The sequence below is a fragment of the Chiloscyllium plagiosum genome, chromosome 17 (genome assembly GCF_004010195.1).
Source record: "Chiloscyllium plagiosum isolate BGI_BamShark_2017 chromosome 17, ASM401019v2, whole genome shotgun sequence".
Classification (NCBI taxonomy): domain Eukaryota; kingdom Metazoa; phylum Chordata; class Chondrichthyes; order Orectolobiformes; family Hemiscylliidae; genus Chiloscyllium; species Chiloscyllium plagiosum.
In genome coordinates, this window is record NC_057726.1 from 57,559,394 (window position 1) to 57,583,609 (window position 24,216).

General features: G+C 42.2%; 1 protein-coding gene across 1 annotated transcript in view; it reads left to right on the top strand.

Moving 5' to 3' along the window:
* Window positions 1-9,596: 9,596 nt before the first annotated feature.
* Window positions 9,597-24,216, top strand: part of LOC122558521 (adhesion G-protein coupled receptor G2-like) — a 139,002-nt gene continuing 124,382 nt past the window's right edge. The window contains exon 1 of the mRNA XM_043707200.1: window positions 9,597-9,738. The gene's annotated coding sequence lies outside the window, so the exon portion shown is untranslated. The remainder of the gene's footprint in view (window positions 9,739-24,216) is intronic.

Below are 24,216 nucleotides of genomic sequence, written 5' to 3' on the forward strand. Positions count from 1 at the left end.
TTGCCTTTGTGAATACTAAAGCAAAGTATTTGTTAAGGACCTTATCCGCTTCTTCCAGCCTGACATGTAAATTCCCTCCTTTGTCCATGAGTGAACGTATCCTTTCCCTCTCGCTCCTTATGTACGTTTAAAATACCTTGGGATTAACCCTGTTTGCCAAGGATATTTTATAGCCCCTTATATCCCTCCTACTTCCTTGTTTAAGTTCTTTCCTGCTTTCTTTATGTTCTTCAAAGGCTCTGTCTGTCTTCAGTTTCCTTCAGTATACCTCCTTTTCCTTTTTGACTAAGCTCACGATTTCCCTGACATCCAAGGTTTGCAAATCTTGCTATCCTTATCCATTATTTTCACAGGCACAAGATGATCCTGAATTCAAATCAACTGGCTTTTAAAAGAGTTCCACAGGTCAGATGATTCCCAAAGCCTCAAACTGCTGCCCCCAATCTATTAGTTCCTGCTTAACATTGTGGTAGTTGGCCATCTCAGAATTTAATGTTTTCACCTGAGGACTACTCTTATCCTTATCCATAAGTAACTGAAAATTCACAAAATTGGGGTCACTGTTCCCAAATTACTCTCCCACTGAAACATTTGGGATTAATTGGATTCTATTTTACTGGCTATTTCTAAATGTTAAATTTGTGTTTGTGTTCTTCTATTTTATCTTCATTTCTTTTGCACAATAAACTATTATTCTTAAAATCATATCTGAAACATTGCATGTTTGTGTTTCCATGAAAACCCACCTTATTAAAGAAAATCAAACAAAATATGATTTATCAAGCCAGAATTCAGTATGACATGTCTCACAATAAGGCCAGCTGGCATCTTCACAATCATCATTTAGAATTAGTTAGCTGAAAATATGAAATTGGATTTGTAACTAACAAAATTTGCTGGAACAGACATTAACTCCCAGCATGACAGCTCATATTAATTTACATTGCTGCACAATCCACCTCCAACCCTTTTGGGGGGGGGGGGGGGGGGGGGGGTGTTGAAGTGGGGTGAAGACATCAAGAATACAATGGGTTTCTTGGACAAATAAAGTTGGTATTGAGAAAATTTGACAAGGAAAGCAGAGTAAGCACCTGAAAGATTAATCTCACCACATGCCCCACACCACCTCCATGATGGAAACTGAGCACCAACGTCTCAGGAACACATTTCTGATTCACTTAGAGATTGTGTCTGCACTTCGCTGCTGCACTTGGCCTGAACTGACAACTCTCACTGTAATGGTGCAGCAAGGACAATGTGTGCGTACTCAGGGACATGCGGTCTGCAGTGGAACAGGCTGTATCTTCAACCTGTTCACTTGTTGTAATAGCACTCACTTACTCAGAGAGAAGATGGTGGTACCTATGTGGCAGACTGGAGAGGAATGTTGACCTTCTTCCTACAATGCTCCATTATTGTCCAGATAGCTGAGACTATTTTAACCCAAGTAGAAACCTTAGACCTTGCTGATGTGGTTGGGTGTCAATGCACCCATTGCTGGTCTTGAGGCAAGAAGAGCTCCATCGTTACCACCACCACCCCATCCAGCAGAACCTCACAAAGCAGGGCACTTATTTCCACCTGTCTGTTACATCTAGAGCAAATATCAGGAATTGTGCAGGGCAGCTCAATACTGACAGTGTCTGTCCAGGTGCACCACAGACTTTCAAAAATGGTATGGGCGCAAGTGATACCAGATATTTAGTAGATATCCAGGGAGTGGCAACTTGGTCCCGGTAATGGCGCATGGTAAGATGGAGCAGAAATCGAATGTGAGAAAGATGCAATAAAGGGGTGACAGGTAATTAATGAGGACAGTTTAGTTAGACACAGCAAGAGAATTTGCCAGAATTCATGGCAACAAACCCTTCCAAAAAGACTCAGCGCAAAACAGTTAGCCCAAGAAAAGTAAGATTCATCTGAATTAATCATTCAGTTTCTCTGCCATTCCTGCTGCCCCCTGCTGTTCCTTAGCTTCAGCTAAACAGATGGCGTGCCTTGTCCTTCTGATCTGAGATTCTCCCGTACTAATGTACTGATCCCATCCTTTAATACCAATGCGACTCCACCTCTTTTTCCTTCTTGTTTTTCCTTCCTAACATCAGGTATCCTTGAATATTTGGTCCTCATTCCTGGTCACCAAGCAGTTACATTACTGTAATGGTAATTAGGTCATATCCATGTATCACTATTTGTGCCTTTATGTCACTATCCGTGCTGTAATTGTTGTATTCATTCAGGTAGAGTTTCTTTAACTTTGTTTTTTTGACAGCATTCTGCTTTCAAAGTACACTCAATGCTTGGTTTTGTTTGTCCTGTCTTCTAGCCTCCCTACCATCTCTTTGACTTTGTGTTAAAAGACTTTAATTCCTTCACCACACCTCTGTACGGCACCTTGTGAAAGGCCTTCTGGAAATCCAGATAGATCATGTCCACCGGATCTGCTTTCTCTAATCTGCTCCTCCAAGTAATCTCTTGGCATGACCTCTCCTTGATGAAGCCATGCTGATTCAGTCCTATTTTAACGAGCACTTGAAAATACTTTGCAATCTTATCCTTGAAATCATACCAACAACTGAGATCAGGCTAAATACCAATAATTTCCTGTCTTGCTCCCCCCCACCTTCTTAAACAGGGGTATTAGATTAGCCATTTTCTAATTCTCTGGGATGCTCCCTGACTCCAGTGATTTCTGAAAGATCACCACCAAGATTTATAATCTCCTCAGCTTTCTTCTTTAGAATTCTGGGGTGTAGTCCATCTGGTCTGGGTGATTTATCGTCTTCAACCCTTTCAGCTTCCCCAGCACCTTCTCCTTAGTGATGGCCACTACACTTTCTCTGTCCTCTGACACTCTTGAAGTTCTGATGTGTTGCTGGTGTGTCCTACCATGAAGACTGATGTAAAACATCTATTCAGTTCCTCTGCCATTTCTTTGATCCCTATTGCAATTTATTCAACCTCATTTTCAACTGGTCCAAAGCCCACTCTTGCTTCTGTCTTACTTATTATAATTCTTAAAAAAATCTTGCAATCTTCTTTTATATTACTATCTTACTTACCCTCATATTCCATCTTCTCCCCCCTTGTTCTTTCTTTTGTACTCTGCTGGTTTGTAAAGGCTTCACAATCCTCTGGCTTCCCACTAATCTTCTCCATGTTGTATGCTTTTTATTTTGCTTTTGTGCTGTCCCAGACTTCCTTTGTCAGTCATGGTTACCTCCTCATCTTTTTCTTCTTCTTAGGGATGCATTTCTGCTGTGCCTCCCAAATTACCCCCAGAAACTCCTGTCATTGTTGTTCCACCATCTTCCCTGTTACACTCTCATTCCAATCTACTTTGGCCAGCTCCTCCCTCATGTCTTTGTAGTTACCTTTACTCAATTTAATATCATTTCATCCGATTCCAACTTCTCCCTCTCAAACTGCAGGGTGAATTCCAACATATTACAGTCACTGCCCCCTAGGAGTTAATTTACCTTAAGCACCCTAATCAAGTCTGCAATACTTTAGTTCTGAAACTGACAACCGGAAGCGGCAGGGACAGGCCACTATAAATGCTGGAGGAAACACCACAGAAGCGCTTCACAGGAGGCTCCCAAGCACTGAGGATGTCACCTAGACAGGGGACGAAACGTTTGCAACAAAAACTTCCAGCTCGGCGAACAGAACCACAGCAACGAGCACCCGAACTACAAATCTTCTCACAAACTTTGCTGGAAAAGATATCGTAATTGTGGATGCCTTATTCCAAGTGTGAAGTGATTGTTTAGGAAATGCTACGATTCTAGATGGTTGTATAAGGGATATATATAAAAACCCTCAAAGATTTGTACAGTGTTTCCTTCAATTTGATGCTATTCTTAAAGTATTGTTCAGGTCTGGATAATATATTCATCTCAAAGTCTTTCTTTCTCACTAGGATAAATCTTTGCTTAGAATTATTACATTATCACTTTGAAAGTCTGACACTTGATCTCGACTGTCATATTTTACTCTCATTTCCCAGTTCATTTGAAGCAGTTCTGCCTCCATGTCCTTGTAATTACTTTCATTTAGGTTTAAATAATTAGTTTTAGGCCCTCATGTCACAACTTCAAACTGAGCTGAAATTCTATCGTTTACAGTTGCTGTCACCTAGAAAATCCTTTACTATGAAGTTATTGATGAATCCTGTTTCATTCCACATTCCCATTAGTCTCTGCAGTTGCTAACAGTCTTCCCAGATGTTTCCTGAAGGTGGGAATGTGTTGATCTGCAGATCTGGCATTAATATTACAGAATTTCTTCAAATTTGCTCCCAAGGGACCAGGAAATTCCCACGCATGGAGTTGGCCACCATTTCCTTGCTGGAAAGCATGGGCTTCAGCTTCAGCACGAAGCCTTGTAATTGCCAATAGACCAGATCTTCCTTCCAGATACGCGACCAAACATTGGAATGGGACATCTCCCTCCTTGGAGGTGGCCACCTGCTGGAAAGGATGGGGTTTAGCAAAAAGCCTTGGATCAAGTTGAAGCCAGGCAGCTTCTTTCTCTTTGACAGTGAGCCCAGACTTTCTGGTTGGCCTATTAATGTACTAAGCATTTCTGTTTGTTTATGGATCAGAGTTTTCCTGTACACTCTACACTGAAGTCTCCACCTGAGAATCCTGCAGCTGGAGCCATCTGTAACTACATCCTCCTTGGAGCTGGGGCATACAATCCTATCCCATTGAGCCTGGCTGTACCCTTCTTGATGATGATGATGAAGGGCTTTTGCCCAAAATGTCGATTTTCCTGCTCCGCGGATGCTGCCTGACCTGCTGTGCTTTTCCAGCACCACACTGATCTAAAACACTGTACCCTTCTTGTGTCTGGTCACTCTCTACATACAGATGCTCCTTTATGAGACCATCTATAGAATGTGCAGTGTCAGTTTCTGAGCTTGCTGCTGAGAGTGTCAGACCGAGTAACAGTATTTGTTTCATCAATCTCTTCTTCCTTTTGTCATCTGCCTCCCACATCACTGCCTGGCCAGGTGATAGCCCTTGGGTATCTGAAAGGGGCAGTGCACAAGAATAAGATATGGAGAATGTGAAGGAATGAGGTGCAAAGAGTTTGTGGGATGAAGGGGAAGTGGAAACTGAGAAAGTGGGTTAGAATGACTGTAAACTAGTGAGTTCTCCAACTTTACAGCTATTGCTGGAACAGTCAGTGTAGGATATATATCCTCATCATGAAACAGTGAGCAGAAAGCAGAACTGAGACAAAGTCAGACATACTTTATTGGCAGGAGTACCTTAAATTGAAACTAAGATTATCCATACTCAAAGTGAAATTAAATCTTTGTAGTTTGCCTGAACAGCCTGCTGGAGGGCTCTGTGTGAGTGAGTGAATGAATGAATGAATGAATCAAAAAAAGCCAGCGTTCAGATTCTGCAGGTAATACAGGAGACAAGTGGAACATTGGCCTTTATTTCAAAGGGAATGCAGTATAAAAGTGGGGAGATTTTGCTAAACTATGATTCTCTTTATTCATTCATGGGATGAGGGTGTTGCTGGCAAGGCTGCATTTATTGCACATCCCTAATTGCCCAGAGTCAACCACATTACTGTGGGTCTGGAGTCACATGTAGGCCAGACCAGGTAAGGATGGCAATTTCCTTCCCTGAAGGATATTAGTGAACCAGATGAGTTTTCTGACAATCAACAAAGGAATCATGATCAATATTAGACTCTTAATTCCAGATTACTTTTCATTGAATTGAAAGTCCACCACGTGCCAAGGCAGGATTTTAACCTGGGTCCCCAGAATAGGGGTCCCTGGATTAACAGTCCAGCAGTAATGCCAATAGACCATCACCTCCCCAAATGGCATGACTCAGACCACAACTGAAATACTGTGAACAGTTTTGGGCCTAGTATCTAAAGAAAGATATACTGGCATGGAAGTCCGTCCAGAAAAGGTTCACCCAGGTGATATCAAGTTTGGAGGGGCTATTGTAAGAGGAAAGGTTGAATAAATTGGCCATGTACATGGAATGTAGAAGAATGAGAGACAACCTTACTGCAAATCGACTACATTTTGCATCACATTTGTATTTTGCACACTTCCAAAGGTTCCTTCCCCTCAGTTTGATTCATAGTGGAAGGGTATAAAGGATGAATTTAGAACAATGATTACAAATTCCGAAGCTCCAATGCAGAACTTAAATAATCAAGTTGTAAGAAGCATGAATAGCTTGTCATTAAATTCCTTTCTCTGCCCTGGGATCTGTCCCAGACACCAACAGAGGGCAAAACATCTTTATTTTAAGATAACCATTCTTAAAGTGTAATGAAATCACAATAATGGGAATGTAGCTGAGAGTGAGTTTTAGTTCAGGATAAAGACAGCTGGGTGATTTAAATTCTTCAACTCTGACCTTATTGTTCCATCAAGACACCAGCTCAGAGGACAAGCTAGTAGACCAAATAGTAGACAGTCCTGTCTGTCTCAGATTCATTCATTTTGCTATGTTATAAATAATGAGCAAATACTCATACAATGAGCAAAGTTCAGGCACTCATTTGGATTTAAAGGGTGTGGTTTCTATAAACAGTTATAGTCACCCTCTAAATCGTTCAACTGGTCCATGACCTTGAGAAACTAAGCACCGACAGGGTAGATATGGGGAGGTTATCGCCCTTTAGGGGAGAGTCAAGGACTAGAAGGCATAATCTCAGAATAAGGGGTGACACATCAAAGACAGAGATGAGGAGGAATCTCTTCTTTTGAAGAGTAGTGAACCTGTAGAGTTCTTTGCTATGGGGTCTGTCAGGTCTGGTTGGTGAACTATATTCAAGGCTTTAATCTGTAAGGGAATCAAGGGTTATGAGGAAAAGGGAGGCATGTGGAGTTGAGGTTTATCAGATCAGCCGTGATCTCAGTGAATGGCTGAGCGGACATGATGGGCCAAATGGCCTACTTCTGCTCCAATGTGTTATGGTCTTATAGTCTTGTATGGAGAGTTTTGAGAGGAGATACCTGTACACAATGAGTTGGAGGAAAACCTGCTTAGAAGAAGCTGCCCAGCTCATTTCTGCAAAGAAAGCCCTCTTGGGTGTTTGTGCCAAAATTGAGAGCACGGTTCCAGAGCCAAGTCAAGCTACTACCTGACATGATCATAATCCTAGAATCATATCTCACACACAACTTGCACTGGCAATGACTCCAGTTGCCATAAAGACTCAGGTCAAACATTGGCAAGGAAATGCCCTGTTGATAATTAGCTTCCCCTCTCATTGCTCACCCACCCTTCTCACCAGTCCAATAGATCAGTTCTCCTCCGCCTTGACCATATTTAAGCCAATCAGATGCAAATGTGATGTTAGCCTTTTGTATGTGACGGAAATCAGAATTTTAGAAACAGTAATTGACCTCCCGTGCAGTTTCTCACAGTAAGGTGACCAATATTCTGTTAAGAGACTAATGCAAAATGATGCAGACAAGTTGGGACAAAATCCTGGAATTTGCTCCCGAAGGGAATGGTGGGTTAACCTACAGCACACAGACTACAGCAGTTCAAGAGGACAGCTCACCAACACCTTCTCAAGGGCAATTAGGAACGGGCAATAAATGCCAATCCAGCCAATGACGCCCACATCCCATAAGTGAATTAAGAAATACACTGTTGCCATCATTGTCACTAATTTACACTGACTGAATTAATGAAGTTAAACTTTTTCACACAGTGATGTAAGATTTGATCTGGTGTTTTGGGAAACATATTGTGGAATTTTGTAAATTGTTATGTTTTGTTTTCCTTTTCTCATGTTTCAATTTCCTTTTGCTCACACATTTTTCATCTTCACAAAATGACTTCTGTCTATCTCTCTCCTTCTCACATCTGCCATCTGACACCATCCACTTCAAACTCATCAGATGTGACATTCCATCCACTGTCCCAAAGATGCAATGCGACAGAGAACTGGACAAAAAAGTGAGATTTATAGAAGAAAATAGAAGTCTTTGAAATGTCAATGCAAAGACATATGCTGAAAACACTATATGCTGACCATAAGATAAACAAGGTCAGAGTTAAAAAGTGTGGTGCTGATAAAGCACAGCAGGCCAGGCAACATTTGAGGAGCAGGAGAGTCGATGCTTCAGACATTAGCCCTTCATCAGGAATGTCCGGAACATCAACTCTCCTGCCCCTCAGATGCTGCCTGACCTGCTGCACTTTTCCAGTACCACACTTTTTGACTTTAATCTCCACTACCTGCAGTCCTCACTTTCTCCGATAAGATCAACAAGGACCTTCTGAAAACTGGCAGGGACAGAAAAAAATTGTTCAAAGTTACAAATAGAAAATAAAATTTCAGTACATTGGTCATTGGATCAAAGCTGAAAACCCACAGAGATCCCCACCAGAGGGCAAAGTGGAGGGCAGCAGATAAAGGCATCAACCTCAGCGTACTTGGATGATAAATGTTATAGAGGAGTTGCAGATAAGCTACAGTGGGTGTGTACTAATGGTACAAGGCTGACAAGTGTAGCATAGCACAACAACAGATCACTCAGCATGAGTAGCTACAAGCAGCAGCACCTTCTTATCTGTAAAGCATTCTGAATATTTTGACTATTGGTTTGTGCTCCTTCATATATCCAACTAATTTATGGATTTTAAAAACCTATGATACCAGGAAAATAATAGTTAAAACACACAACACGTATATGGGATAACAATGGAGACGTGGACTTACAGTTTGAGGGTAGTCAAAAGTGGAGACTTATCTTTGGAAGCATTAGGGTTGAACTTATGGTTTTTCAGTGGTGTGGAGGAGAAAAGGGCATTTGTTAACTGGGGTTTGCTGGCATATGGAACACTCAGAAGGCCGTGTTTGCAAATATACTTTTACTGAAGATTTATCTCCTAATTCGTTAAGAGGGCGACTATGATCATTTATGGACACCAGCTGCTTTGAATTCGACGAGTTCATGAGCCTTGCTTTATGTACAGGTGCTTGTTCATTATTTCTGTGTCTAATGCTTTCCTCCTCCACACAGGCTAGACTGGAATCTTCTCTGAGACTGCCACAACATTGAAGCTTGGCCCAAGTGTAACTGACTGCACGAGTTCCCTCAGTGATCGATAACATCAGAAGATGGTCCTGCCTTTGACATATTTGGATTCATCTTTTACTTGGCTCAATATTTCCCCATATTATAGAGTCCCTACAGTGCAGAAAAGGGCCATTTGTCTGCTCTGACCCTCTGAAGACTATTCCCCACCATCCCCCCACCCCTGTATGGGTTTTTACCATGGCTAACCTGTACATCCATGGACACCACGGGGCAATTTTCAGCAATGGCCAATCCATCTAGCCTGCACATCCTTGGACTGTAGAAGAAAACCCACACAGACATGGGGAGAATGTGCAAACTCCACACAGACAGTCATCCGAGGTTGGAATTGAGTCTGCGTTCCTGTCGCTGTGAGGCAGCAGTGCTAACCACTGAGTCACTACCTCATCCATCAACAGGAAGCCTTTCCTACAGGTCTACACCCAGATCAGAAGTTGATTGTTAATGCCACCTTTTTCATATTTCCATTTAACTGAGACTGGTTTATACAGAGCACAGCTCCGATTGTTCCAGGAAATCAATAATGCTGGTTATCAATGCAAAAGTACCTGCACAGGCAAATTTCTAGCACATATAGAATTCCCACATTGTGTGTCAGTTTCTCAATGTCCTGGACCCGCAGGCCACAGGTAAGGAGATGGTATTACTTTATTTATGCTTTATATCAGAATATTTTTACTATTTAAGTCCAGGTTGACAAAGTCGAATGTGAAATGTAAACCTGCTTGTTTTAATATATTGTCATTAACCGAGTCTTCCTGAATGATAATACATGTTGTGTGAGGAATTCTCAGGGCAATTGTATATTTTTCTGTTTTTTGCAAATTTCTGAACATAAATGTATTGAAACAATCAAGGTTTTATAATGGAAGGCGGAGAACATTCTGTGTGAAGTATTTTGTGACCCTCTGTCTGTGCACTGTTTCATGGATAGTTGCACAAACTGTTCCTGAATTTCTTGGTCTGTTATTGTACCTCACGGTTCCTTCCAACACCGACCCTGCCAGGGTTAGTGGGACCTACAGGAGGGTATCACATTGGTGAGGGTGGGATTGGTGCACAACTTTGGGTGTAACTCTGGAACCTGCCGTCCCTGTGTTTTCAGAAGCTCCTACACTGCCCTGTGTAAGATTTGGAATGAGGACTGTATGAACACAGTAATACTCCTTCTACTCTCTGTGGGTGTCGATATGACTCACTCACACAGCCATCCAGTCTGTACAAAGGCTGGGTCTTGGTTCCAGATCAGTAGTGAATTTCCCAATTAAGCAAATTTCCATCAGAGGCTTATAGTTTGTACAGACTGTCCTGAGAATTGTTGGTTGAAATTCTGTAGAAATCTCTGCAAACACTGGGCAGCCAGGCTAATTGGAATTAGAATTCCACGATCACTCACTATGTTCCTAATCTCTCCTATCGATCTGACTAGTTTGATATACAGGGGTCTGAGTCTCCAAAATGACAAGGGTCTGAGTAGATCATATATTATGTTGAAGGGTGTAGTGCTGTTTGTGTTTTCTGTTTAATCAAATTGTTTGTGAGTTGACTGTCTGCTGTGAGTCCCTCCTGGGCAGAGAGCACATGTCTGTGGTAAGCCCGAAAGCACATTCATACATTATTGCATTCCCATTCTAACATCACCTTTTTGACACAAAATAAACTTCCAAGTGCTCTAGTTTTCACTGAGTTACCCAAATTACTTAATATTTGTACAACAGTTCTCATATTTTAGCTATTTCTTGTTACTCTCTGCACCCACATTGTACACATAAGTTTTAAATTGTGTTGGTCTGCTAATAGTATGTATGCCTGTTGGCATTGTCTGTTCCTCTGACGGTTCATCTGGGTGATGTCCTTCCACCCAGGAATGGCATCCTCATGGTATCTGCTGTTGAGTGAACTGTGTTGCTGAGGAGTTGGGGCCCTCACAGATTGATGGCCAAATTGGTGCCTGTGCAGATCGTGAGCTCACTCCTTTTTGATTCGCCACCTGCAGTGAAGGAACAGCTTTTGTGCAAATGCTCTTGTTGTTACAACGGTACATCTGGCTGCCTATGTCCATCGCATGCGATTGAGGTGGCAAATGCTCTATGCCGGTCTCGTGAGCTGACTCCTGTTAAGAGTGTTGTAGATTTGTACCCAGATTTGTCAGTGCTCAACTCTGACAATGGTCTGGTAGTCTTGACAAAGGCTGTTTAACTGTCTACATTTCACTTTGACTTTGTCACTCACAACCATTAATATCTCTTGATTCACTATTGAAAGTGCATTTTATGTGGAGCGTGATATTAGTCTTTGTACTGGACTATTTTCAATGACTTTAGGAGCTGTGTCTGTTTAACACTGGGATTGCCTTGTGTACACCTGTGCTGAATTTGCATGATTTATTTGACTTTTCCATTGGTGTTGCAGCTTGTTCAATCTGACTAGTATAGAGATGATGTGTGATGTTGAATTTTCCAATCCTTTTATGAAGTAACTAAGTTCTTCACTCATAGACTCAGGACCATTGTAATCACCAGTAAGACTAGCATTTATTGTCCTGGGGAGGTTGAACTACATTCTTGAATATAACTGAGCTGTTTGGTTGACCACTTCCTAGGGCAGAGAGGAACTACCTGCATTGCTGTGGTAAGGAGAAGTGCAGAGATCTCCTTCCTTAAAGATCATGATGGGTTGAGCAAGATGGGTTTTTATGTCAACCCAATGACTTCATGATGACTGTTACGAGCTATTTATTTCAAATTTACTTTCTCAATTACATTCATATTCCCCAGATGCCATGTCGGAATTTGAAATCATGTCTAGATTATTAACCCAGATCTGTGAATGTCTAGTCCAGAAAAATGAACAGCTCCTGTACTCCACCAGTGTTCCTTGAGTGGTCTCATATACTCTGGTTCCTCAAAGATTTCTCAGTTCAACGCAAAAGTTAGTTTCCATCTTTTTGGCACAATGGGACGATGTGATTGGTTTTGGAATGCCAAAACAAACAACTTAATTTGGGTATGTAGAGAACACTCTTCTATTGTTTTGTGAATACCTGCCAGGTCTGTGCATTTTATGAACTCGTCCTCTTTACGTTTAGTGTATTTATTTTATGCAAATCAACCCTGTTTTGCATTCCATTCCTATTTGCACACTTCCAATGGTTCATTCTCCTCAGTTAAACCTATAATAGAGGGGTATACAGAGTGAACAATGTTTATGAATTCAGGAGAGCTCCAATGCTGGAATTAAATAACTGAATAATGAGAAGCATGGTTCAGTTGACATTCAATTCTTTTTTCTGCCTGTTGTGCTGTCCCAGATACCAACAGATGCAGAAGATCTTCATTTTGCAAAACAATATTTGAAATGCAATGAAATCACAATAATGGGAATGTAGTTGAGAGTGAGTTTTAGTTCAGGATAAAGACAGCTGAGTGATTTAAATTCTTCAACTCTGACCTTATTGCTCCATCAAGAAACCAACTCAATTAATATTCAGTCCAGTTTGTCTCAGATTCATTAACTTTGCTCTATTATTAAATAATTGTACATGAAACAAGGCACTCTCTTGTATTCAGAGGAGGTGGTTTGTGTCAATGGTCATACTCGCTCACTCAATGGTTCAACTGGTTAAATGTCTTTGAGAAAATGAGTAACACTCAAGCATTGACTCTTATCTGACTGCATCATTCCCCGTGCCTCTCTAATGCTGCAATATTGGACACTTTATCCAGGGAAAGATACACTGGAATTGGAGGCAGTCTGAAAAAGGCTCACTAATTTATCTTGGGTATTAAGTGATTGTCTTGTGAGGAGAGCTTGAGTAGGTTTGGACTGTGCTCATTGTAGGTTAGAATGAGAGGCAGCATTACTGAAATAAACAAGATTCTTATGGAACTTGACAGGTTACATGTGGAGAGGTTGTCTCCTCCTGTCAGAAAGTCAAGGAGCAGAGGGCATAATTTCCAAGTAAGGGTCACTCATTTAATCCAGAGATGAGGTGGGATTTCTTCACTGCAGAGGGCTATTGAGGCTGTGTTGGTATATACATAGGAGGTTGGTTTATGAGGAGAGACTGAGTAGATTGGGATAATATTCATTGGAATTCAGAAGTATGAGGGGGGAGCTTATATAAACATATAAAACTATGAAGGGGATCGACGTAGAGAGGATGATTCCATTGGCAGGTCGTACTAGGACAAGAGGGCATAACCTCCAGATTAGAGGGAGCAGATTTAGTGCTGAATTGAGAAGGACGTTCTTCACCCAGAGGGTTGTCAATCTCTGAAATTCCTTTCCCAGGGAAGTAGTTGACATTACTTCAGTAAACATTTTTAAAGCTAAGGTAGATTTTATTTGAACAATAAGGAATTAAGGGGATCTGAGTCTATGAAAAGATCAGCCATAATCTTATTGAATGATGGAGCAGGTTTGAAGGGCCAGGTGGCCTACTCCTGCTCCTAGTTCTTAAGTTCTTACATTTAAGGCTGAGATGGACAGATTTTTAGTCAGTAAGGGAATCAAGCATTATGGGGAAAAGACAAGAAAATGGAGTTGAGGATAATTAGATCAGCCATGGACAGTTGAGCAGACCTGATGGGCTGAATAGCTTACTTCTACTCCGATACCTTATGCTGTTATGATTTGGAGATGCCGGGGTTGGACTGGGGTGTTCAGAGTTAAAAATCGCACAACACCAAGTTATAGTCCAACAGGTTTAATTGTAACCCACTAGCTTTTGGAGCTTCGCTCCTTCATCAGGTAATAGTGGAGGACACAATCCTAAGGCACAGAATTTATAGCAAAAATTTACAGTGTGATGTAACTGAAATTATACATTGAAAAATACCTTGATTGTCTGTTGAGTCTTTCATCTGTTCGAATACCATGATAGTTTCACTTCCTTCATGTGTAAATCACAAAACCTTTTTTTTAAACATTGCATTCTCAGGTTAGCTGTAACAATGGATGATAGCTAGACAATATGTTGAAGGTGTTAGCCCCTGTGTTCTCTGTCTATGCCATGATGTTTAGATTGATTCTAATCTAAAACACGAGATAATGGAGTTTTACATGAATTCACGCATGTATAATTTCAGTTACATCACACTATAAATCTTTGCTATAAATTCTGTGCCTTAGGACTGTATCCTCCACTATTACCTGATGAAGGAGCAGAGCTCCGAAAGCTAGTGCTTCCAATTAAACCTGTTGGACTATAACCTGGTGTTATTTTATTTGTGTGATTTTTAACTTTATGCTGTTATGGTTATGAAGAGATAACTTATCCTCCCAGCTCCTGATCTCAGGCCATGTTTGATGATTGAAATGTGGAGCCTAAAACACGAGATAATGGAGTTTTACATGAATTCACGCATGTATAATTTCAGTTACATCACACTATAAATCTTTGCTATAAATTCTGTGCCTTAGGACTGTATCCTCCACTATTACCTGATGAAGGAGCAGAGCTCCGAAAGCTAGTGCTTCCAATTAAACCTGTTGGACTATAACCTGGTGTTATTTTATTTGTGTGATTTTTAACTTTATGCTGTTATGGTTATGAAGAGATAACTTATCCTCCCAGCTCCTGATCTCAGGCCATGTTTGATGATTGAAATGTGGAGCCAATCCAACAGGCAACATGCGACAGATTGGAAAATGGATTGGATAGCTGACTGGCACCAGCCATAGCTCAGTGAGTAATTCTTTCACTCCTGGGTCCAAAAAGGTTGTGAGTTCAAGTGTCACTCTTGGTATTGAGTACATAATGCCATGCCTAGTGTTTTGGTGCAGTATTGGAGCTGTGTCCTTTGCATGAGACGTTAAATGCTTAAAAATTAATGACTGACAGACTGTTAGTGAAAGGTTCTCCGCTGAATATTAATTTAAATTATGCCCCCACCCTTTATCAGACAAACTCCAATCTGTCCAAGGACATAAAAATCAGAACTGGCCTGAAAAAAGCAATATGAAGCTGCTCAGTTCATACTGACTTACCTTAATTTTGTGGACTTGCTGCCTACCTCAATGGCAACATAATGACAGCATTAGGAGGGAGCAAAACGCTTGCAGCAGGAAGATATGTGTAAAGGTCAGTTTCTGCCCTTTTTCACCTTGGAAGAAAACTCCAGGACGTAAAGTCAGAAACACAACTCAAGACAAATCGGCAGATGCTGAAATTAAACAAAGATGTCAGCATATAATGCTGACTAATACTCCAGTATCTTACTGACAGAGTGCTGCACGGTCTTCTCTGGGGAACAAGTAAGGAGTGTGATGGAATACTCCCTATTCACCTGGATCAGTGCAGCTCTAACAATACTGAAGAAGCTTGACACCATCCAAGACAAAACATGTTTGATGGGCTCTACATCCACAAACATCCACTCCCTCCACCACCAACGCCCAGTAGCAACAGTGTGTATCATCAACAAGATGCTGTTATACCTCACTGAGGTAGTTCACTGCAAATTGAGCCCCACCATTCCAGGTGTTATCATAAAGTTAAAAGATTTTTTTAAAGTACACAGAATTCCCCAATGTATCTGTTGTTTAGACCCAGGTTGGCTTAAATCATGGTCTAGGTTTCTGTAGTTAACAAGGGGAATATTATTTATTACAAATGAACAGACTCTAGCTACAGGGAAACAATTATGAGCCAGCAGCATATAGCTCCATGGGTTAAAACCCTAATCCCTTTATAAACTCTCCCATATACACATACACACACTGACACAGACAAGCTCAGAAAAAACCTGGGTGTTATAGGCAGAGGGAAAGACAAGGAAGATAGTACAGTGTTTTCTGTTCTCAAGATGGCTGAGATGATTCTTGCGCTGAACAGAATACTGCTTCTCAGTTTCCTTTTCCGGATACCTCCACTCCTTTACAGAAGGCACAGGGTGGATTGCTCATACTTATAGAAACTTTCTAATTAACTTGAAAAATCACACAACACCAGGTTATAGTCCAACAGGTTCATTTGGAAGTATTAGCTTTCGGAGTGCTGCTCCTTCACATTCACACTCACGGACACACTCTTTCACAGTCACACTCGTGCACACGTGCACACATGCAGACACATATACACACATATACAGACACATACTTCTCACTCTCTCTCTACCTTACATGCACACATATGCACACATGGGGTGAATTTGCACTTGCAGACTTGTATTTGTAGATAGATTTTATTTTGTTTAAAAAGCACACAATCTGTAGGCAGCTAGTCCAGGTGACATTTTATAAATTCCTACTTTGGAAATACCACCAGTCTGCCTCAAGGTTGGAATACATACAGATTCTAACATCACACCTTTAATGCATTGTCAGAGCTGAGATGTCACCTTTTTTAAAACCTTATGTCATCTTGGGGATGTGACTTGAAAGAAGTTCTGGATTTACATATTAATGAAACCTCCAATCCATTCTAAATGACTAAAGGCTTAACAGCAATCTAGGTTTATTCAGTACATTACATCAGTTGTATGATCTTTTACTACAAATTCTGTGTCCTATGACTCTCCTCCACTCGCTACCTGATGAAGGAGCAGTGCTCTGAAAACTTCCAAATAAACCCTTGGACTATAACCTGGTGTGGTGTGATTTTTAACTTGTCCACCCCAGTCCAACACCAGCACCTCCACATTAATTTAAAGTCACAGTGGATAGCAACTGCTGAAGTTAAAATCAATTGGTTTTCTTCAGGTTTAAAGTAATCGGGTTTTGCTGCAGAGAACAGAGAGAGATTTTGGTTAGGTGGCGATCTGGTGACTTCTCTGTATTATGTTCAGAGTCCCACACTGTTCAACTATCTAAAAACCAATCACATTGTTGTTGGCAGAAAGAAGGTCTTTACTATCAATAACCAGACACTAGTCCACGGAACAATGAGTTACTTGTTATTAACTCAATGTCCATCTTAATCTCTACATATCCCATAACGCTAACTGGTCTGCGCCTTCTCCTACTGCTACTTGAAACAAGGTGTGCAACTACTGCTTACAATGAGTGTTAAGTTACTTGTTTCAAAAATGTACAATAATCCTTCAGCACAGTTCTTTTCCCATTTTAGTACATAATGAAAAACACAGTAAAAGTAAACAGATACCGTCTTTAAAATGCACTGCACAAAATCACCAAAGATCCTTTGACAGCACCTTCCATACCCACAAGTACTACCATCTAGAAGAACAACATCAGCAGATACATAAAAACATCACCATCTGAAACACCTCCTCCAAGCCATTCACCCTTCCCTTTTTTGAAGTGCTTGACCATTTCTTCACTTTCAAAATTCTGGAACTCCCTCTCTAACAGCATATGGTCTGCAGCAGTTCAAGAAGGCAGCTTATCACCATCTTCTCAAGGGCAACTACAGGTGGATAATAAATACTGGCCAGGTCAGTGATGCCCACATTGTAAGAATAAGTGAAACAATAGTTAGACTCCCTGTCATTTTACAAAAAAAAAAGAGTTTCCTTTAGTTTTCTGGCTAATATTTACACCTCAGTATCACCAAATTCAGCATGTTTGGCTATTATCAAATTGTTGTGTCTGGATATTTGCTGCACACATGACTGCAGATACCCAGTGCTCAAAGAGGAGTTCAGCTTCTAACACCAGTCTGTCCTCATTCAGACAACACAATCACTGAGGTGTCACCCTGTGAAAGTGCCAGTCGCTCTGTGGTACACTAACCTTTTAGTGTTTGCAAGATTGACTGTGTGTCTGCTCCCATCCCCAGCAACTCCAACAATGCACCTGCTGTGGCCTCTCAGTCAGCCAAGCCAGACTGTTGTTGCCAACATTGAGGTGGTACAGTCCAAAACCAAGACCTGGCAGCCCAGAGCTACTCAGAAAGACATCTATGAGAAAGACAGCAACCATTGTGGTAACAGTGCAGAGGAGCCTCAAGCCAGGCAAAACCATCAGCAAGACAGGCAGTGAGGAGATATACCAGGGTGTGTAGTTCAGCTTTGCTTTACTGAATGTGTTATAGTTGTTGTGGCATGTCTATTTTCTGTTGGTGGCTTTCATTGCAAGATTCTGGCCAAGAGTACCTGCACTTGCCTTTGAGCACTGGTATCCTGCAACCATGATGGCAACTGCTCATATACTGTATACATGAAGATAACTGTATTTAAAAGTAGAGTTTGAGATCCCATTTTTAGTGAGAGTTTTATTCTGGTTCGCTACACTCCATAAACCTCACACCCCTCTGATTACAAATTCTCATAGTTATACAACCAATTCACACCCAGTTAACTTGGACCAGGGGCCTGTCGGGAGCAGTGAGTCACTGATTTGAGCCTTTAAAAACTTACCTCGAGCACGAGAGTCCTCCATTTCTGTTTTCCAGCAGCAGCTTGAAGTGTGGGACCTTGGACCAGGGGCCTGCCGGGAGCAGTGAGTCACCAATTTGAGATTTTATATTTGACATCAGAGAGCAGAGGTTTCTGGGAAAGGAGGGACTTTTTTTTCTGTCCAGCTATGTAAGTGAGTGTTTTCTAAACCCAAGACCCTACCTTTGTAGGGCCTCCCACCCAACCACCTCCTCTCACCTTAAACACCAGGGACACATCAGGTAAGCTTCTCGTCTTTTTTACTTTGTGATAAGGGGACTAGCAGAGATGGCAGTACAGGGAGAGCAATGTTCCTCCTGCATGATGTTTGATGTGAGGGACACCATTAGTGTCCCATCCAAGTACGTCTGCAGGAAGTGCACCCAACTCTCGCTCCTCCGAGACCATGTTAGGGAACTGGAGCAGGAGCTGGATGAACTTCAGATCATTCGGGAGGCAGAGGCTGTGATAGGGAAGAGTTACAGGGAAGCAGTTCCTCCTAGGCACAAAGAAAGCTGGGTGACTGTTCAAAGGGGGAAAAAACAGTCAGTAGAGGGATTCCCTGTGGTTATTGCCCTGAAAAACATGTATATCAGTTTGGATACTGTTGGGGGGGGCTGACTTACCAGGGGTATGCAGTGGGGCCCAGGTCTTTGGCACAGAGCCTGTCCCTGTTCCACAGAAGGGAAGGAGGGAAAGGAGAGTGTTAGTCATTGGGGACTCAATAGTTAGAGGGTCAGAACGAACGAACGAGACTTGCGATTGGTGTGTTGGCTCCCTGGTGCCAGGGTCCGTGATGTCGCGGATCGTATCTTTGGGGTCCTGAAGGGAGAGGGTGACCAGCCCCAAGTTGTGATCCACGTAGGTACCAACGACATAGGTAGAAAGAGGGAGAGGGATGTAAGGCAGGATTCCAGGGAGCTAGGGTGGAAGCTGAGAGCTAGAACAAACAGAATTGTTATCTCTGGTTTGTTACCCGTGCCACGTGATAGTGAGGCAAGGAATAGGGAGAGATATCAGCTGAACGCGTGGCTACAAGGATGGTGGAGGAGGGAGGGCTTCAGGTTCTTGGATAATTGGGGCTCATTCTGGGTAAGGTGGGACCTCTACAAACAGGAACGGTCTTCATTTGAACCACAGGGTTACTAATATCCTTGGTGGGAAATTTGCTGGTGCTATTTGGGTGGGTTTAAACTAGCTCAGCAGGGGGATGGGAACCTGATGTGTAGTTGCAGTGCATAGGAGGATGAGAATAGGGAGGGCAGGGACAGGATTTCAGGGTCACAGGAATGTGCTGGCAGACAATAAGCTGGTTTGAAGTGTGTCTACTTCAACACCAGGAGTATCCAGAATAAGGTAAGTGAGCTTGCAGCATGGATAGGTACCTGGGACTTCAATGTTGTGGCCATTTTGGAGATATAGATGGAACAGGGTGAGGAATGGATGTCGCAGGTTCCAAGGCATCATTAAGAACAGGCAAGGCGGTAAAAGAGGGGGAGGTGTGGCCTTGTTAGTCAAGGATAGTACAACGGTGGCTGAGAGAACTTTTGATGAGGACTCGTCTACTGAGGTATTATGGTCTAAGGTTAGAAACAGGAGAGGAGAGGTCACACTGCTTGTAGTATTTTATAAGCCTCTACAGAGTTCCAGGGAGGTGGAGGAGAGGATTGGCAAAATGATTCTGGGTAGGAGTGAAAGGAACAGGTGGATCAGTTTTTGTCCAATGTGTACAAGAGGGTTTCCTGACACAGTGTGTCGAAGGGCCAACAAGGGGGAGGCCACACTGGATCTGGTGCTTGGTAATGAACCAAGCCAGGTGTTTGATTTAGTTGTAGGTGAGCACTGTGGAGAGAGTGACCATAATTCAGTTATATTTAGTTTAGCGATGGAAAGGAATAGGTACATGCCACAGGTCAAGAGTTATTGATGGGGCAAGGGCAATTATAATGTGATTAGGCAAGAATTAGGATGTATAGAATGGGGTAGCAAAATGCAGGGGATGCAGACAATCGAAATGTGGAGCTTGTTTAAGGAACAGATATTGCATGTCATTGATAGGTATATCCCTATCAGGCAGGGAAGAAGTGATAAGGTAAGGGAACCATGGTTTATTACAGAAATTGCATATCTTGTTAAGCAGAAGGAGGCTTATATGTTGATGAGACAAGATGGTTCAGATGAGGTGATGGAGAGTTCCAGATCAGCTAGGAAGGATTTACAGAGAGATTGAAGAAGACCAAAGAGAACACATGAGCAGTCTTTAGCAGATAGAATAAAGGAGAACCTGAAAGCTTTCTATAGGTATGTGAGGAATAAAAGGATTGACTAGGGTAGGAATAGGGCCAGTCAAAGACAGAAGTGGGAAGTTGAGTGTGGACTCTGTGGAGATCGGAGAGGTGCTAAATGAACATTTCTCATCAGTTTTCACTCAGACAAAGGAGAATATTGTAGAGGAGAAGAATGAGTTACAACATATTAGACTAGAAAGGATCAGTTAGTTGTGAAGAGGTGTTATCAATTATAGAAGGAGTGAAAGTAGACAAGTCCCCTGGGCCAGATGGGATTTATCCAAGGATTCTCTGGGAAGCTAGGGAGGAGATAGCGGAGCTTTGATCTTTGATCTTTGAGTTGTCATTGTCTACAAGTTTAGTACCAGAGGACTGAAGGAATACAAATGTTGTGCCCTTGTTCAAGAAGGATAGTAGAGATGACCCAGGTCATTATAGACCAGTGAGCCTTACTTCTGTTGTAGGAAAGGTTTTGGAAAGGATTATAAAAGATAGGATTTATAATCATCTAGCAAGCAACAATTTGATTTCAGATAGTCAACATGGTTTCATCAACAGCAGGTCATATCGCAGAAACCTCGTTGAGATTTTTGAGAAGGTGACCAAGCACATAGATCAGGGTAGAGCAGTTGATGTGGTGTACATGGACTTCAGTAAAGCCTTTGATAAGGTTCCACATGGTAGGCTGTTGGAGAAAATGCAGAGGCATGGAATTGAGGGTGATTCAGCAGTTTGTTTTAGAAACTGGCTTTCTGAAAGGAAGCAGCGAGTAGTGGTTGATGGAAAATATTCAGCCTGGAGTCCAGTTGCTAGTGGTGTGCCACAAGGATCTGTTTTGGGACCACTGCTGTTTGTCATTTTTATAAATGACTTAGACTCAGGCATAGGTGGATGGGTTAGTAAATTTGCAGATGACACTAAAGTCGGTGGAGTAGTGGACAGTTTGGAAGAATGTTACAGCTTGCAGGGGGACTTGAATAAACTGCAGAATTGGGCTGAAAGGTGGCAAATGGAGGTGATGCACTTTGGGAAGAATAACAGGAAGGCAGAGTACTGGGTCAATGGAAAGCTTCTTGGTCGTGTGGATGTACAGAGGGATCTTGGAGTCCATGTACATAGATCCCTGAAAGTTGCCACCCAGGTTGATAGTGCTGTTAAGAAGGCGTACGGTGTGTTAGGTTTTATTGGGAGGGGGACTGAGTTCTGGAGCCGCAATGTCATGCTGCAACTGTACAAAACGCGAGTGTGGCTTCACTTGGAATATTGTATACAGTTCCGGTCACCCCATTACAGGAAAGATGTGGAAGCATTGGAAAAGGTGCAGAGGAGATTTACCAGGATGCTTCCTGGTCAAGAGGGAAGGTCTTATGAGGAAAGACTGAGAGACTTGGGTCTGTTCACATTGAAGAGAAGAAGGCTAAGAGAGGATTTGATAGAGACATACAAGATGATCAGAGGATTAAATGGGGTACACAGTGAAAGTGTTTTTCCTAGGATGATGACGTCAGCTTGTATGATAGATTTAAGACAGATGTCAGAGGCAGGTTCTTTACTCAGAGAGTGGTAAGGGCGTGGAATGCCCTACCTGCCAATGTAGTTAACTCAGCCACATTAGGGAAGTTTAAATAATCTTTGAATAAGCACATGGATGATGATGGGTTAGTGTAGGAGGACGAGCTGAGAATAGTTCACAGGTCGGCGCAACATTGAGGGTCGAAGGGCCTGTTCTGCGGTGTATTGTTCTATGATCTAACCATTAACTAATATACCTATTAGCTGAGGGGCACTTGCAGAGGTAGTGTCCCTCCTTCTGAGCCAGGATGCCTGGATTCAAGTCCCACCTGCTCCAGGGGTGTGCCTAAACAGGTTGGATTCAAAATATCTAGCTCTGTCACTTATTTCTTTGTTCCGTTAGATCTCAGACTTCTCTTCAGATCTGTTTAGTTGGTAACAGGGAGTGCCCAGAGACTTCAATCTCTCTCTCTCTGAGGGTTCTGCAGCTTTGGATCTCCCTGCCTCAGAAGATGAGGTAGGCAGGGCCAGAGAATATTTTTAAAACTGAGGTGGATAGATTCTTGTCAGGCCATTGGAAATCAAGGGAATAAACAGAAATGTAGAATTCAAAACACAAACTGATCAGCTGTGGTAATCGTGAATGGCAGAGCAGGCTTGAGGGGCTGAATGGCCTACTCTTACTTTAGAGTCATAGACTCATACAGCACAGAAACAGAGTCTTCAGTCCAAACAATCCACGCCAACTATGTTCTCATAGAGATGTACAGCATGGAAACAGGCCCTCCGGTCCAACCCGTCCATGCCAACCAGATATCCCAACCCAATCTAGTCCCACCTGCCAGCACCCGGTCCATATCCCTCCAAACCCTTCCTATTCATATACCCATCCAAATGCCTCTTAAATGTTGCAATTGTACCAGCCTCCACCACTTCCTCTGGCAGCTCATTCCATACACGTACCACTGTGTGAAAAAGTTGCCCCTTAGGCCTCTTCTATATCTTTCCCCTCTCAGTCCTAGTTCTGGACTCCCCCACCCCAGGGAAAAGACTTGGCCTATTTACCCTATCCATGCCCCTCAGAATCTCGAACTAAACCTGTTCTACCTGCCTGCGCTTGGCCGATATCCCTCCAAACTCTTCCTATTCATTAACTTATCAAAATATCTTTTATACATTGTAACAAAATTTGCATTTACTACTTTGACTGGCAGTTCATTCCACGCATGAATCACTCTCTGTATGAAAAGTTGCCCCTCATGTCATTTTTAAATCTTTCTCCTCTCATCTTAAAAATATGCCCTCTAGCTTTGAATCCCACACTTCAGGAAAAAGACCATTAACATTCACTTTAACTCTGCCCCTTGTGATTTTATAAACCTCAATAAGGTTGCCTCTCAACCTTTTACAGTCCAGTGAAGAGTTCCAGCCTTTCCTGCTTATTTTTCTATTGCAAACCTTCCATTCCCAGCAACATCCTCACAAATCCTATTTAACCCCTCCTCAGTTTAATAATATCCTTCCGATAACAGGGTGACCAGAACTGCATATAGTAATCCAGATGGCCTCACCAAAACATGACATCCCAACTCCTAAACTCAAATGTCTGTGCAAAGAAGGCAAGTGTGCTAAACATCTTTTTAACCATCCTGTCTACCTGTGATGCAGTTTCAAAGAATTATGTACCTGAACCCTTAGGTCACTCTGTTCTAAAACATGACCCAAGGCTCTACCATTAATTGCAATAAGGTAAAAACAAGAACTGCAGATGCTGGAAACCAGATTCTAGATTAGAGTGGTGCTGGAAAAGCACAGCAGTTCAGGCAGCATCCGAGGAGTAGGAAAATCGACGTTTCGGGCAAAAGCCCTTCATCAGGAATAGAGGCAGAGTGCCTGCAGGGTGGAGAGATAAATGAGAGGGGGGTGGGGGTGGGGAGAAAGTAGCATAGAGTACAATAGGTGAATG